Below are 16,134 nucleotides of genomic sequence, written 5' to 3' on the forward strand. Positions count from 1 at the left end.
TGGTCAGGAGCTGTTCTCTGGGCATGCTTAATACTTCCTGTTGGATTTGTTTTGAATGTTGAAGATTGTATCCCCTCTGGTGGAACCTTTCTACCACACTGTTGGTGCTGATAATAGCTGATTCTTTAGTGCTGGAAATTCTAGCCACCCTCATTAGTTGTGACTTAGGGAGACCCTTCTTGAGGGGTTTAGGGTGATGGCTAGAGGCCAATAAAAGGGTGTTACGGTCAGTGGGTTTCACATAGACACTGGTGGCAATCTTACAGTTATCTATACTGACCAATACATCCAAAAAATTGATACACCGCTGCTGAATATTCATGGTGTATTTAATTGGACAATCGCTGGCGTTGATCATGGCTACTTGTTGTTCCAGCTGGGTAGTGGGTCCGGTCCATAAAAGAAACAAGTCATTAATAAAGCGGGCATACAGTAGGATGTGTTGGTTTAGGGCCTGGACCTTGAGGAATTTGTCTTCCTCTTCTTTGAACATAAAAACGTTGGCAAAGCTGGGCGCTACTGGGCTGCCCATGGCACACCCGCTCTGTTGTTGAAAGAACTTGCCATCATGGAGGAAGTCATTTCTCTCCAGGGTGAGTGTGAGTAATATTATGAATAATGCTTGGTCCAGATCAATGAGTCTAAATGGATCTTCAAGCTACAAACCCTGAGACCCGGAGGTCTTAATGAAAGATTCAGCTGGCAGACTTTCCTTTAATGCTGCTGTGTCCCGGCTCGGGGCTCATTATACCTGTATATTGTCACATTCACCGCTAGCATAATCTGTTCTTTTCTGCCCCCGCTGTCAGGCTCGCATTATTGGAGCGGCGGCCGGGGACGGCGTCCTGTACTGTTGCCTAGCAACTTAGTCAGCATGCACGTCAGTGGTATGCGCCTCCCGGCTGGGAGAGCGCACATGCCATACCCGGCCGTCGGCTCTGATTAGGAGCTGGTAAGTTTGTATATTTATATGTGTGTTGGCGCCGCCGTGCGCACTTATATTACTGTTGTCTCGCCGCCGTGCGAGCATCATTGTCTTTGCCATGTTTGGTCTTGAGGAAAATACCATTGTGTATTGAAACGTCGACCTAGACGACATGGTACCGTTTTAACTTCCTCATTAAAGTTTGCATGAAAAGCCCCTTGGAGTGACGCGGTTTCTATACCCATCTATCCTTATCTTTATTGAAGGCACCCAGGGCACATTATATGGAGTGAAGAGTGCCGGTTCTATACCCCTGTATATATATATATATATATATATATATATATATATATATATATATATGAGGATAAGAAGGAGCGCACAAAGTGATCAAAATTATCAAATTTTACTGAAAGCATATAGGTAAAAGCTCCTCTATTTATTTCCACATCCTACCCATTTGAGGCTTGACATTTGAAGTGAGCTGCACCATATTAGAATGCATGGACGTCCAGCTATTTATTTGCATGTGACTTTGCGCAGAATTCGGAGTTTGCATATATATATATATATATATATATATATATATATATATATATATATATAAAAACAAACAAAGAGAACGGGCCCGTCATAGTGCAGATTAAACTTTAAAAATCTAATTTATTCACAAGATCTCCAACATAAGAAATAAAATGACGTTACCAAGACTTGCGGCTTAGATCACTGGGCAAGATCTTATAAGACACCGGGTCCTCTAGTAATCTTAACATTTCCTTTATATAATTTTCCCTCTTCATAAGAACCAGACCACCCCCCTTATCCGCTTGCTTTAATACCAAATTTTTATTTTCCATAATTTCTTTCACTCAAATAAAGATGCCACACAGAACGGCATCAGGTCAACGGGGAGTTCTTCCAGCAGCGAACGGGGTGTGCGATTGGGTCGCCTGTCGTACCCTCGTTCGCAAATATATTTATGCACGCTGTTGAAGAGGAGTTTTACTTTAAATCTACATATGCTACCTTCATCAAATTCTACGTCCGATATATCGATGATGTACTCCTGTTTTGGACAGGGTCCAAGAGTTACTTTGAAGAAATGCTGTTGGACATCAATTCCCCTGACTGCCCCATTAAATTTCCATTTAACCTCAGCCAAACCATGGTACAGTACCTGGATGTCAATATTGCCATATCTGATGGCTGTCTCAAACGTCCGTGTATTCCAAACTCACCGATCGCAATACCCTCTTGAGTGCCCAAAGTCATCATCCTGTGGCACTCAAGAGGGGATTGCCTTTTTCACAACTTTTGAGAGTGAAAAGAATCACTAATGACCAGCGACAACTAGATTGTGATTTGGAAGCCATGACAAAGAAATTCGTTGATAGAGGTTATTCCACTACAGCCCTATCAGCAGCCAGGGCCAAGGTTTATGCGATCCCCTGGGGTGATCGTCTTAAAAAATCTGTTAAGCACAATAATTTGTCAGATCGTATCGGTTGGATGCGCGATTTTAATCATGCAGACACCACCATTGCCAGGTACTCGAAACAACTATGGCCTGTCATCCAGAATGACAAAGATCTTACAAAGTTAAAGAATGCATCATTGATGTCATGTTACAAACGGGGTCGCAACCTCCGTGACTGGGTGGTCAACACGGAAGTGTCCAAGAGGCATAGTTCCAACACACAAAAGAAACCTGGTGGCTGAAACCTCGTGACTGTAGTGGTATGACCAGCACAAATGTTTTTTGCCACCCACAATCAGGGTACACGATACCCATCAGGCACCCTGTCACCTGCACATCTACCCACATAGTATATTTAATTAACTGCCCCTGTGGCATGTACTACGTGGGTAAAACCATTAGGACGTTTCGAGAGGGAATTGCCATTCACCGCTCTGCAATTAAGGATGCTTTAATAATAAGGAAAATGATCAGCCGGTAGCGAGGCATTTTGCCAGTGCTAAACACTCCTTGGCTAGCCTGAAATATACTATAATTAACCACGTACCCTTTGACATCAGGGGTGGTGATAGGGCTAAAAACCTCCTCCAATTGGAGACATACTGGATCTTCAAACTGGACACTATGTGATCGAAAGGTCTAAATGAACAACAGTTGTCCTTTAACATCTTTTTGTAATTACTACAGCGAAATATGTTCTACAGTGGTCATTTTACATATGCTTGTGTTTTGTCTATTTATCTATTATTGTTGTTTTGTTTTTCTGCAGATCTCCCACTGATCGGCTACTCAGCGCTTCGGTTGCTAGGCAACACAGGCAAGCTCCGGGGAGACACTGACACTGGTTGGGTGAGAGGTCAGGTGAAACCCGGAAGCTGCATGGGGCACAGCGGGAGCCTACTGCCGGTATAAAGGTATGTTTTGTTTTACATTTACTGTTGGATATTAGTCTAGATAAAGGAGTTACATCTGAAACGTCAAAAAAAGACTTGACGCCGTTCTGTGTGGCGTCTTTATTTGAGTGAATCTGCGTGAGTGCAGTGCTTCACCCCAGTCTACACATTGTTTCCTGCACAGCACCCCGGTAGTTGCAAGAGCTGTCTATTTCCAGGAGTGCCAGTTTTCCCCCTTGCTATATATATCTATATATATCTCTCTCTATATATATAGAGAGAGAGAGATATAGATAGATAGATAGATAGATAGATAGATAGATAGATAGATAGATAGATAGATAGATAGAAAAGGGTACCCCTATCTGCTCACACTACTAGAAATAGAGCAGCACCTCTGTAGGGTCCCCTGTTAGATAGGACCAATGGTTTAGAAATGCAGAAAAAGGTTCAGAGGGCGCTCTAAATAAATCAACAGTTTACTTAAAAATATATAATTTAATAAAATATTGATCAAATGATAAAAGTTCAATAGTACGATGCAATTCAATCGTTCACATGAATAGGATGTCAAGATCAACATATGATGCATGCAGCCCAACGCGTTTCATCACATTCGTGACTTCATCAGGGGCAATATAAACACCTTCTTAGTGGGAAATGCTGCTTATTCACAAATGTTCCCGAACTGGGGTTTATTGAAACAACTGTTGTACACCACTAATATAGGGTCCACTTTATAAGGGCACAGATATTCCTAAACTGGGAATTTTCAGAGAAAGAACTGTTGTACACCTAAAAAAGGATCACTAATATAGGGTCCACTTTATAAGGGCTGGATACGTTCAAATGTACTAAGAGTTAATCTTAGCCAGCAATCGGACTTAATCCTTAGCAACGTGATGTGCACTGGGTGAAATCCAAACCTGGAGTTTACAATCTGTTCCCTATCACATGTACACGTACACACAGACATTCTAGGGTTAATTTTGTTGAGTGCCAATTAGCCTACCAGTATACAGTATATTTATATATTTATACTATGACAGCCACAATAAAGTGAGACATTTATTGCTACGGATACTCTTGACACCAGTTACCAAATTATTATATAGTTAAATTAGATTTTACTATGGGATTTTGGACATTTCTTACTTTAAGCCAGGCATATACTGTGGACCTTATTCTGATCTGTTTGCAGCCAGCGTTCATTCGCACAGGGACAGATGTTTGGCGTATGCGCATGTGCAGTCGCATTTCTGTGCATGTGCATACGCCGGGTGCATGCGGCCACGGTGAACAGATTGTTCGCTGGGCGCATGCACCCAAGGCTGCGGCTGGGGGGGGGGGGGGGGGGGGGCACTGGCAGATAGTCATGCCCAGCGTTTCATGGGCGTTCTCATGTAAACATTGGGCGTTTCCATGGTAATCGGGCCGTGATGTTGGTGTCGGTTCATGTCAGCTGCCAATCACTTCCTCCCGAGGGTGTATGCAAATCTAAGTGCCCTGAGAGTCATTCAGATATGCATGCACATTCCACATCATTAGATGGTCAGCGATTGTGGCGATTGTGGGTGGCTACTGGCCTTTTACTGAGAGTGTCATGAAAAAAGCAGGCGGTTTCTTGGATGTTGTGTGTTGTCAACGCCGCCTTGATCAGCCTGTCTCTGTCGTAGACGTGGAAGAGTCAGAGTTACGTACATTTGCACAGACCAGACAAATCATTCAATGGTGAGTGAGTTGCAGATTGATTTGCAGAACAGTAAACTATTCACAAGTGATTTGCAGACTTGCAGGGGCCCGGGATTTCACTCTCTCTGGGTGGTGGCTATCTGAACGCAGACCTCTTCAAATTTTCACAGCAGCAATCAAGTCCGAATCAGGCCCTTAGTACAATCCTGGCTCGTTATATTGATCGCAGGTAATGGGCAGCCCAGTTGGCACAACAGTGGTGATGCATCATAGGGGCAGAGTGAAGGTGGGTCAAAGAATATGGGGTAGCGCGGTTTCCAACATCATCATGACCACTCCCTCCGTACAGCGGGGGGCATTGATACGATGAACGATACAACATTAAATGCATCATTGCTGGGTTAAGTGGCGGGTAGCGGCTGACCATTCTGAGACAGTAGGCTAGTATGACTTGCAGAAGCCAGATTTATTGACGCAGGAAGACAATTCCGGCCAAGTTTTGACCTAATGAGAACAGATCGGATATACTAATACTTAGGTCCTGACAATAAATGATAAATATATTTCATATGAATTTATCTAAGTTGCAACACTATGCTAAAATATATTAAATAGATCAATTTGCATATGTTATATAAATATATATGTCTAGTGCCCATGTGGCTCAGAAACACTGGCATCTGTTGGCAGCAAGTGAAACTACATCTACTATCTTTGGAAGAATTTGCTTCGAGCAGGCTTACACTGCCATCTGTTGGCAGCAAGTGAACCTACAGCTATTAGCTTTCGAAGCATTTGGCTTACTAATAATGGATATTTAATTCAATCAAAAATGCCAAAAAATTAGTTAATGACTTCAGGTTTTATTTGATTTTTTTAATCTCAACCATATTGTCGACATTTTTAAGAGAAATTATTTAAAAAAAAAAGGCAAAATGTTAGAATAGATTTCAGGATGTTTGCAGGAATTTGCAGGATTGTTGGAGATGGTATATTTTTATATCTTACTGACAGCTTTGCTCAGAGCCGCTAATGCGGTGTGACAGTGCTGGATGTCCATGTAAGTGAAACCATCGCATGGGAATTTTATGCATGCTAAGAATAAATGCAATCATTATTATTTTAATTTTTTTTCTTTTCTTTTCCTTTTTTTTTTTTTTTTACAGTGAAGAACAAAGTTTGTAAGTTGGCAAAAAATGAAAAGAGAAAGGTAAATAAATTTGGTGAAAACCAGTAAGTATAGGCACATTTTTTGACAGATTAGGAAGGATAGATTAAAAGAGGGTGTATTGTGCTTAACGATAAGAAATTTGTCTTGCGTAAAAAGATACAATTCTACGGATGATGGTAATTGAAATGACTGGAAATAATTTGTGCTTCAAAGGAAGTTATTTTGTTGTGCAATGTGTTTACCTGTGTTAACTACAGTGAGTATTCAGTGATGAAAATTGGAAAATCGTAAGCTCTTCAGTGGCTAAAGCTGACTGCCTATAGCACAGATGAGGTATTCCGGCTGAAGCCCACCTGGTATCGCAAATTCTGATCTACCGGGATGTGCTGCAGTTTGTCAAGAATTACCAAACTACCCAATGAATCTAAATGAATCAAACAAAACAAAAAACGATTAAATGGTCAACATTTGAAGCTGTTGAATTTTATGCATGAATTTTTAATAAAACCATTTTCAGAATTTTTTTCTGGAATCGTAAAACTTTTAATTAATTATTTATCTTTATAATATTTTTATTTTTTCTTGTGTTTTTACCGCAGTTTCACCTGTTTATGCATCATGATTGGAATATACAGATGGAGCACATCTCGTTTAGCGCTAGTTCTCGCCAGATCCCCTCCACTGGCAAGAGCTGGCAGAGAGGCGCTCCATTTGACGGGGACGCGTGAGTGTCGCACACGCACGTGAGTCCCTGTCACTCGGCAGGGGGGAGTAGAATCCCTGACCATCTCCACTTCAGGGAGACGGGCAGGGTTAGGGGGGGTGCGGGGAGGCACGGGGGAGCCGCGGTGAAGTGAGAGGAGGTGGTGTTGGACTTCACTCTGATGATGGGTCCTGGCGATTGGTGATAGAATCGCCAGGACCCACACTAATGAGAGGCGCTCCATCTATATACATACTTGCTGTTCCAGCAGAGGCATGGCCGATTTTGAAAAGGGGGTGGGAATTTAGGAGGTGTGAGCAGCGCTTAACGCCATACGCAACCATGTTTGCCATTTTAAAGGCTTCTCCAGCACTCCCTGAGCAGCTGGGCAGCCCCTGCCCCGCCCTCCCTGCACTAATAGATGCTGTACGTAAAAACTCCATTAAGTACCTTTAAAAAAGAGAGACAACTGATAGGGGCTACCCATATGCATAAAACAACCAGTAGCTAGCTATTCTATATGATGACTCCCTGAGGAAGTGGAACTATTCACGAAACGCATCAAAAAACCAATACACTTTTAGACTGTTGTCAACTTTTTTTTCTCTAAGGGTTTTCAATGTTTAATGGCAAGAACAAAAAATTCATTTGGCAGCAAATTGGATCAAATATCAGTTCCGTTCGTATACAGGTCTTTTCATTTGAAAATCATCTTCAATTTAATTCGGAGTTAATACCCTGGTGCATTTCGTAAATTAATATATTATTTGTCATGAAGTAGTTTCACTTATCACTATTACAGAAGAATTTCCACATTTCTCTCTGGCTTTTAAACTTTGGGTTTTAATTGGTAGCAAATTGGAACAAATATCTTTCCATTTCATATGCAATACTTTACATGGGGGAATTGTACAAAATAGGAAATTGATCAATTCAATTGATTTCATCTCCTGATAACTAAACCGTACATTTTACACAAGATCTTATTTCATAAAAGATCCTAAGAATTAATTTTAATTTTAAAACCATTGTTTACATAGGACACCCAAAAACATTCTATGAAATAGATGATATTGTAATATATGGCTAAGAGCAGTGGTGTAACTAGATATTTGTAAGTCCCATTTCAAAAGATTGTAAGAATCCCTATTTACCACTTCATGGTGGAAAATGTATTGAGCACATTTTACTGCAACAGGGAAGGTGGCCGCTCTCAGCTCTGGGCCCCACAACAGCTGTATCTGTGGTAGGTACACCCTTGCATATAACACATGTACTGTAACTGTGACAGGGAAGGTGGCCCCTCTCAGCTCTGGGCCCCATAGCAGCTGTAGCTGTGGTAGCTACACTCCTGTATATAACACATGTACTTTGACAGGGAAGGTGGCCCCTCTCAGCTCTGGGCCCCATAGCAGCTGCACTCCCTGCCCCTATGGTAGCTACACCTCTGTATATAACACATGTAACCATGACAGGGAAGGTATCCCCTCTCAGCTCTGGGCCCCATAGCAGCTGTAGCTGTGGTAGCTACACTCCTGTATATAACACATGTAACTGTGACAGGGAAGGGGCCCCTCTCAGCTCTGGGCCCCATAGCAGCTGCATTCCCTGCACCTATGGTAGCTACATTCTTGTACATAACACATGTAAGTGTAACCGGGAAGGTGGCCCCTCTCAGCTCTGGCCCCATAGCAGCTGCACCCTCTGCACCTATGGTAGTTATGCCCTTGGCTAAGTTCCTATAGATTGTAAGCTTGCGAGCAGGGCCCTCCTACCTCCATGCTGGTTTGTATCTACCCAGTTTGTTTAATCACAGTTGTTTCCATTTGTAAAGCGCAACAGAATATGCTGCGCTACTGTATATAAGAAACTGTAAATAAATATATAAATAAGTGCACATAAGAGTTGGGCAGACCATTTCTTAACACCAGTGTTGGGTGAATGTTGGGTAAACCCCGTCCAAACCTTCCTATGGTTATGAATTTCAGAATTCCGGTAATGGCAAAAACTACATGATTTTAACAGTTTTTATCTAACTTTATCAATGATCGTTGATTTTATTAAACGATTGTAAACCAAACCGAAATCCAAATCCGAACCGAAGCACTTGAGGTTGATTTTGCCAAAACCAAAACGCAATGATGAATTTGAATTGAAGAGCATTTTTCCACATTTCAGATTGCGGAGTATTATTTTTTTAGTTAAAATGACCACTCGCAGCTTATTGTTGGGATTATGATTTGTTTTTTTAACCGCACTGCTAAATATTAATTGCCCTTTAAGTCGTTAAAAAAAAACCGAAAGAAAGAAACTAGAGACAGCAAAAACTGGAGAAGTTCAAAATGTCAGCAGTAATAGAGGAAGGCAGAGTAAACACTTAATTAGCATCTACACTCGTTACCATTGTTAAAACACAGTTCGGCATCACAGAACATAGTAACAAATTGCTTTAATCATATAGAATTCATCTACGCGCTATTTAAAATGTGTCAGTAAGTTAATCTGTGGGAGAATCTGTCACACACGTGGTCAGTTAGCTAATACCTAAGGCGTATTTTATTGCTGCATTAAATACACACTGACATGCTTATTGGTTAATTAAAGGCCGGGGAGTAAAACATCTTAAATAATGTATCTTTCATGTTGTAACTGGATGAATAAAAAAAAAAAAATTGAATATAAAGCATTTGTCCATTTTCATTTGCATGTCAAAATATAATTGGCTACGGTCTGAGATCCTTGTTTTTATTGCTTTAATAGCTGTACAGCCACTGATTGCCCGAGCTGATGGTTAATTTAATTTCTGTCAATACAATATTGGGGCTGTCTACATACGCAGCTCGTGATTAACTGCGGCTAAGTCCACAGCGGTTGTATTGTCATGGCTGCATTTAGCTACCTCCTGGGAAAAGACAAATTAAATTATGTTGAAAATGCTGTTGATTATCATTACGGACTTATTTGTAGAGCACAATTACTGATCTGTTGTAAAATAAATCAAATTTTTATCATCCCGATATAAATAATTGTGTTGTAGAGGAGAGTGCGCGAGAGGAGGGCATTGATGGAGTGCGTTCGGCGTTATATGTCAAACAAGCTCTGAATTAAAATAATCGCACTAGATGAACATTATATTACATTTTAATAGTAAGCAACTTCATGGGCGACTGCTCAGTGTCTATAATATTATGAGATTTCTGTACATTAAAGTATCGAAGCTAGAACGTTGCGTGCGTCTGTTAAAGGTTGAAGCTTTCAGGTGGATAATTTCGATTTTTTTTCTAGTGGTGCTCCAAGTCAGCATGAGAGGGTAATGCATGGAAGTCGCTATAACGAGCCAAGCAAGATGGTAAGAAATTACTGGGATTCAGTCACCACAGAAACATGTTATTTCCTGTCCACTCATCCTGCCTGTTACCTGTCTACTTTAAAATCTCAAAGCCTAATTGATCCTTACACCGCAGTCACGTGGCTGGGTAGCCGATATATTTAGTCTGCATGAACTTTGTGTTTAAAGCCGTCGGAGAACTTTGCAGAGAGACTCTTCTGCTGCAAAAGCCGGTTTCTTGCTAGAAATTAAAAAATAGGTATTTTTGGTCTCAGAAACATGGTATGGAGGTCTCCCACATGGCCGTTAAATCCCTAAATGTAAGCTAATACACACAATATCTGCACTATGAGGAGGAATCGTGACACTTTAACAGACCTTGTCTTTATATGGGCAGCTTTCAGAAATTTGCCCTGGCTGTTTATCTGTCCCAATCCACCCCTGCCACCAGCTAACCACAACCCCTTCCTCCCCTTACCCGCTTCTTGCCTAGTGCACTTCTTCTTGGCTTATTCTTTAAGAAAAGGGCATGGCTGTGGTATTATAGCCAATCGTCACTCCTCCATAATGTCCTCCTCTCCTCCCAGCTTCCTCTTTTGGCCTCTCCTCTCCTCCTGCATTTCTCCATTGGATATACTTGCCTACACACTTGCTTCTTTGGCCTTCCTTTCTTCACGGTTTCCTCTTTTAGCCACACTCTCTTTCTGCTTTTTCCATTGGCCCTCCTCTCCTCCTGGGTTCCTCCTTTGGCCTTACTTTCATCCTGACTTCCTTTATTTGCACTTCTCAACGTACCACTTCCATAATTTCCTTCCAGCTTTATCTATTGACCGTCCTCTAATCCCAGATATCTCCATTTTCCCTCCTCTCCACCCATCTTTATCAATTGGCTATCCTCTCCTCCCAGCTTTATCCATTGCCACCCCCCCCCCCCCCCTATATTCCCAGCATTATCCATTGGCATTCCTTTCCTCCCAGCTTTATCCATTGTCCTCCTCTCCTTGCAGATTTATTCACCCCCCCCCCTCTCTCCTCCCAGCTTTATCCATTGGCACTCCTCTCCTCCCAGCTTTATTTATTGGACACCCATCTCCTCTCAGCTTTATGTGTTGTCTCTCCCTCCTCCCATATTTATCTATTGGACCCAATCTCCTCTCAGCTTTATCCATTGGCCCCTCTACTCCCAGCTTTATCCATTGCCCCCTCTCCTCCCAGCTTTATCCAATTGCCCCCTCTCCTCCCAACTATATCCATTGTCACCCTCTCCTCCCAGCTTTATCGATTGCCCACCTCTCCTCCCAGCTTTATCAATGGTCCCCCTCTCCTCCCAGCTTTATCCATTGCCCCCTCTCCTCCCAGCTTTATCCATTGGTCCTCCTCTCCTCCCAGCTTTATCAATCCCCCCCATCCTCCCAGTTTAATCTATTGCCCCCACTAACCTCCTAGCTTTATCCATTACCACCCTCTCCTCCCAGTTTTATACATTGCCCACTCTTCTCCCAGCTTTATCCATTGGTCCTCCTCTCCTCCCAGCTTTATCAATCCCCCCCATCCTCCCAGTTTAATCTATTGCCCCCACTCACCTCCTAGCTTTATCCATTACCACCCTCTCCTCCCAGTTTTATACATTGCCCACTCTTCTCCCAGCTTTATCCATTGCCCCCTCTCCTCCCAGCTTTATTCATTGGTACATCTCCTCCACACTTTAATCATTGCCCCCTCTCCTCCCAGCTTTATCAATTGCCCCCCTCTCCTCCCAGCTTTATTCATTGCTACATCTCCACACTTTAATCATTACCCCCTCTCCTCCCAGCTTTATCCATTGGCCCCCTTCTCCTCCTAGCTTTATCCATTGACCCCTCACTCATCCCAGCTTTATCCATTGGCCCTCCTCTCCTCCCAGCTTTATTTATTGGCCCCCATCTCCTCCAGGTTTATGTATTGGCTCTCCCTCCTCCCAGCTTTATCAATGGTTCCCCTCTCCTCACAGCTTTATCCATTGCCCCCTCTCCTCCCAGCATTATCGATTGCCCTCTCTAATCCCAGCTTTATAAAAGGCCCCCCTCTCCTCCCAGCATTCATTATGCATTGCCCCCTTCCTCCCAGCTTTATCCATTGGCCCCTTTTTCATCCCAGCTTTATCCATTGGCTCTCTTCTCCTCCCAGCATTATCCATTGCCCCCTCCCAGCTTTATGCATTGTCCCTCCTCTAGTGCCAACAGTATCCATTGGCCCCTCTCTTCTCCCAGCTGTATCCACTGGCCCTTCTCTCCTCCCAGCTTTATTCATTGACCCCCCCTCTCTTTACAGCTATATCCATTGGCCCTCTTCTCCTCCCAGCTTTATCCATTGATCGCTCTCTCCTCCCAGCTTTATCCATTGCCCCCCCCCTCTCCAACCAACTTTATCCATTGTCTTTCCACTCCAACCAGCTTTATCCATGTATTTCCTCTCCTCCCAGCTTTATCCATTTGCCCTCCTCTTCTTTCCGCTTTATCCATCAGCCATCCTCTCTACCCAGCATTATCCATTGGCCCTCCTCTCCTCCCAGCTTTATCCATTGGAGTGTGGTGGTATAGCTCACAGATAATGGCCCTTATTCAATTTGTTCTCAAAATGGGCAAAACCATGTGCACTGCAGGTGGGGCAGATGTAACATGTGTAGAGAGAGCTAGATTTGGGTGAGTTATTTTGTTTCTGTGCAGAGTATATACTGACTGCATTATGTTTACACTGCAATTTAGATTTCAGTTTCAACACACCCCACCAAAATGTAACGCTCTCTGCACATGTTACATCTGCCCCACCTGCAGTGCACATGGTTTTGCCTATTTTGACAAATTTGTACTGCGATCAGATTTGACTAAGGGCCAATAGATCGACATTGACCAAAGTTCGGCAGTCGATAGGTCAACATTAACAAAAGTCGACAGTGGAAAAAGGCCACCCTGAGAGGCACATTTATCAAGTAATACATGCAGAAAAAGCAATGTATACATGATCTTAGTACTATTTAATGGTAGCCTTATAAAATATTCTATAGTATAGACTATAGGAGAAAGAGCATAAAGAAATTACGTTTCAGAATCAAACACATTTATCTCATATATATATAACATGAGTGGCAAAGGTTACATGCTGTATTCCACATAGAACATGCTTAAATACAGTGGCGTAACTACCGTGGGTGCAGGGGGTGCAGCTGCTATGGGGCCCGAGCTGTTTCCAGGGCCTGCAGCTCCCCCTGCACACACTGTAGTCTGCCCTCAAAGCTTAACACTTGGTCCTCCCTGCCGGAGCAGAGCCACCACCTCCCGGCTACTGTAAGCAGCAGCAGCCGCGGAGGATGTAGCAGCGGTGCCCTACCCCGACCCCCACAAAATTTTCACTAGCCTGTCACTGTCAGGTGGCAGCAGGCAGGCCTCGCTTCGGGCTTCTGTCCGAGACGCAATTCGCGGACATTTAGGGGGCGGGGCTTAATGCCGGGAAGGCCCCGCCCCCATCAGAGACCTCTCTGGCCGACTTGCTCAGGGCTGCTGTTATAAGGTAACTTTCTCTCAACTCCCTTCTTAGTTCTTCCTTCTCTCTACACCTTCAAGTTCACTCAATTAATCTCTCTCAATCCAAGTGAAGCAAGCAGTGTGTTCATGTCACTGACACTAATAGGATTTTTAAATGTTTATAATCTGGACATACTTTAGCACCTTGATTTTATCTGAGTTAGGATAGAGGGGCTTCCTGTGTGTGTACTTTCCCCACAAGTAATAGCTGACTGCCCCTACTACTGTAAGCGTGCTGGTGGTCTGCCAAATGACTAAAGGTGTACAACTGCGACCTCATTTGTGTGTGTGAGAGACACCCAGAAACCACCTCCCAGCTGTGTAACCCCTTCCCTTTTGTGTGACACCCTGTGCTTCCCCGCTGTCCCCTCCTTGTGTGACACTGTACACCCCCTATCCATGTGTGTGTTACACCCTATAACCTCCTCCTCACTATATGTGACACTGTACACCCCCTTCCCCGTGTGTGTGACACCCTATAACCCCCTCCTCACTGTATGTGACACTGTACACCCCCTACCCGTGTGTGTGTGACACCATGTACCCTCCTATCCCTATGTTTTGTGATGCCTTGTACCCCCAATCAACCTGTGCATGTGTCACCCTATACCCGCACTATACCTGTGTACCTCCGCTCCCTGTAGAAGGGGGGCCCCTTCAAAATTTTGCTATGGGGCCCACCAAGTCCTAGTTACGCCCCTGCTTAAATAGTATATAACTTTTTAAGCACACATTCAACCCACTTCATGGTAAGATACCTGTCTCTTCCTGCTGCCAGCTGCTCTCTGGTGTTTCTGATCCAGGATCTTAATTTAGTTGACTCACAATTATGCGTATACGCAGCCTTGCACGTCCACCAGATGCCGTCCTGCGAATGCCAGGGCGGCTGTCCCCCTGTTCGCACGCCATACTCGTTCGCCCAGCATGCGAATGGATCTTTTACATAAACATCCATTTGCAGGCCAGGGGGAAACTCTCAAATTTTTCGATGGTCGCCAACCATTCGGGAAAAAATGGGCAGGCAGCTGACATACTGGCACCCACATCACTGGGCGATTTCCCATAAGCGAGTCCCCCTGCCCACCATCCCACGCTCCCCCACACACACCTATCGCCTGCAATGTTGGGTGTGTGCACATGCGCAGAAATGTTGCCGACCATCAAAAGATGTGGTGCATGCACGCATATCAAATGCGACTCGCAGGTCACTCAGATATGCGTGCAAATTTGGGAGGACATGGGCGGGGCAGCTGGCGCCCGGTGCTGTCAGCTACCCACCCCCGGTGTCCAAGTCACCAAGCGATTTCCATGGGAACACCCAGAGTTTTCATGGGAATGCCCATGAAATGCTGGGCATTCCCATGGGTGAGACCCACCCCTCCCCAAACCCACTGCCCTCATTTAAGGCGAGCATTATTACCGTTTGAAACTTTTTAAAGCCGCCGCTTAGTAAATATAGCCCTTACCTATTTAACCGATTCTTTATTTTTATTTCTCCCTAGCGCATGTACAGCGTTAACACAAACGGCTGTTTTAGTGTGGAGATCTAATGATAGGAAAGACGTACATCACTGCTGTAAACCTTACCCAACTTTGGATCGGTACTAATTCATTATCCCGCCTGTTAAACTGTGGAAGAAATCTGATGAGTTCTGCCCCAAGTCTCTTTAAATTTGAACCTGCTTAATTAAACATTTTAAGCTAAGACGAATGGGAACTCCCAGATGTAAACTGTTAATTCTTCTAAATATTATCCGTGCTAGGACTCTGCAGGAGATAATTTATAAGAATAGCTTAAGTATAGTATAAACATATCGCAAATGTTTAATTAAACAATACTACAAGTTTTGCTTGCAAAATTTTTCATTATGTTGAGAGTTTCACCCTTTCTGGTCTGGAAATGTGCTGCGAGCAGGACAATGAAGGTGTGCGCTAAAAATTGACATGCTTTGGATCTCTAGGATTACTGAACTAAAGTCTCAGATAAGACACGTGACTAACCATGTGGTCAAATAGAGAGGGAGAAATCAACACAGTTATCTGGATGGAGCATTAATAATTAGCTCTATTCTATCTTTCACGTCTATTGTTTGGATGAGGTGTGATACTTCGACATAAGAGTGTGGACATTTCTATAATGACAAAATTGATCATTGTCCCTCCTCCAAGTCACAGCAATCATGTGATCATCAGATCAGGTACAGTACATACACAGTGGCATAGCTACATATGTGGCAGACCCCGCGGCGGCTTGGGGGAGCTGTGCCAGCGGGGTCTGTGCTGCTGGCTGAACTGACAGGCGACCCAGGCAGCAGTGAGCGCTGAGCTGGTCCCGCCCAGTACATATCTAATGAGAAGGGACCCAGCGCAGTGCATATTTAATGA

The 16,134-nt window shown here is 43.6% G+C and overlaps 1 long non-coding RNA gene across 1 annotated transcript; it reads left to right on the top strand.

The window, feature by feature from the left end:
• The first annotated feature begins 876 nt into the window (after window positions 1–876).
• Window positions 877–15,841, top strand: LOC146049933 (uncharacterized). Its single transcript, XR_014466239.1, has 5 exons — window positions 877–952; window positions 3,172–3,316; window positions 6,154–6,197; window positions 10,147–10,210; window positions 15,252–15,841. It is a non-coding gene; the product is annotated as an uncharacterized LOC146049933 (long non-coding RNA).
• The last annotated feature ends 293 nt before the right edge of the window (window positions 15,842–16,134 follow it).

The sequence above is a fragment of the Crinia signifera genome, chromosome 12 (genome assembly GCF_055691185.1).
Source record: "Crinia signifera chromosome 12, ASM5569118v1, whole genome shotgun sequence".
Classification (NCBI taxonomy): Eukaryota; Metazoa; Chordata; class Amphibia; order Anura; family Myobatrachidae; genus Crinia; species Crinia signifera.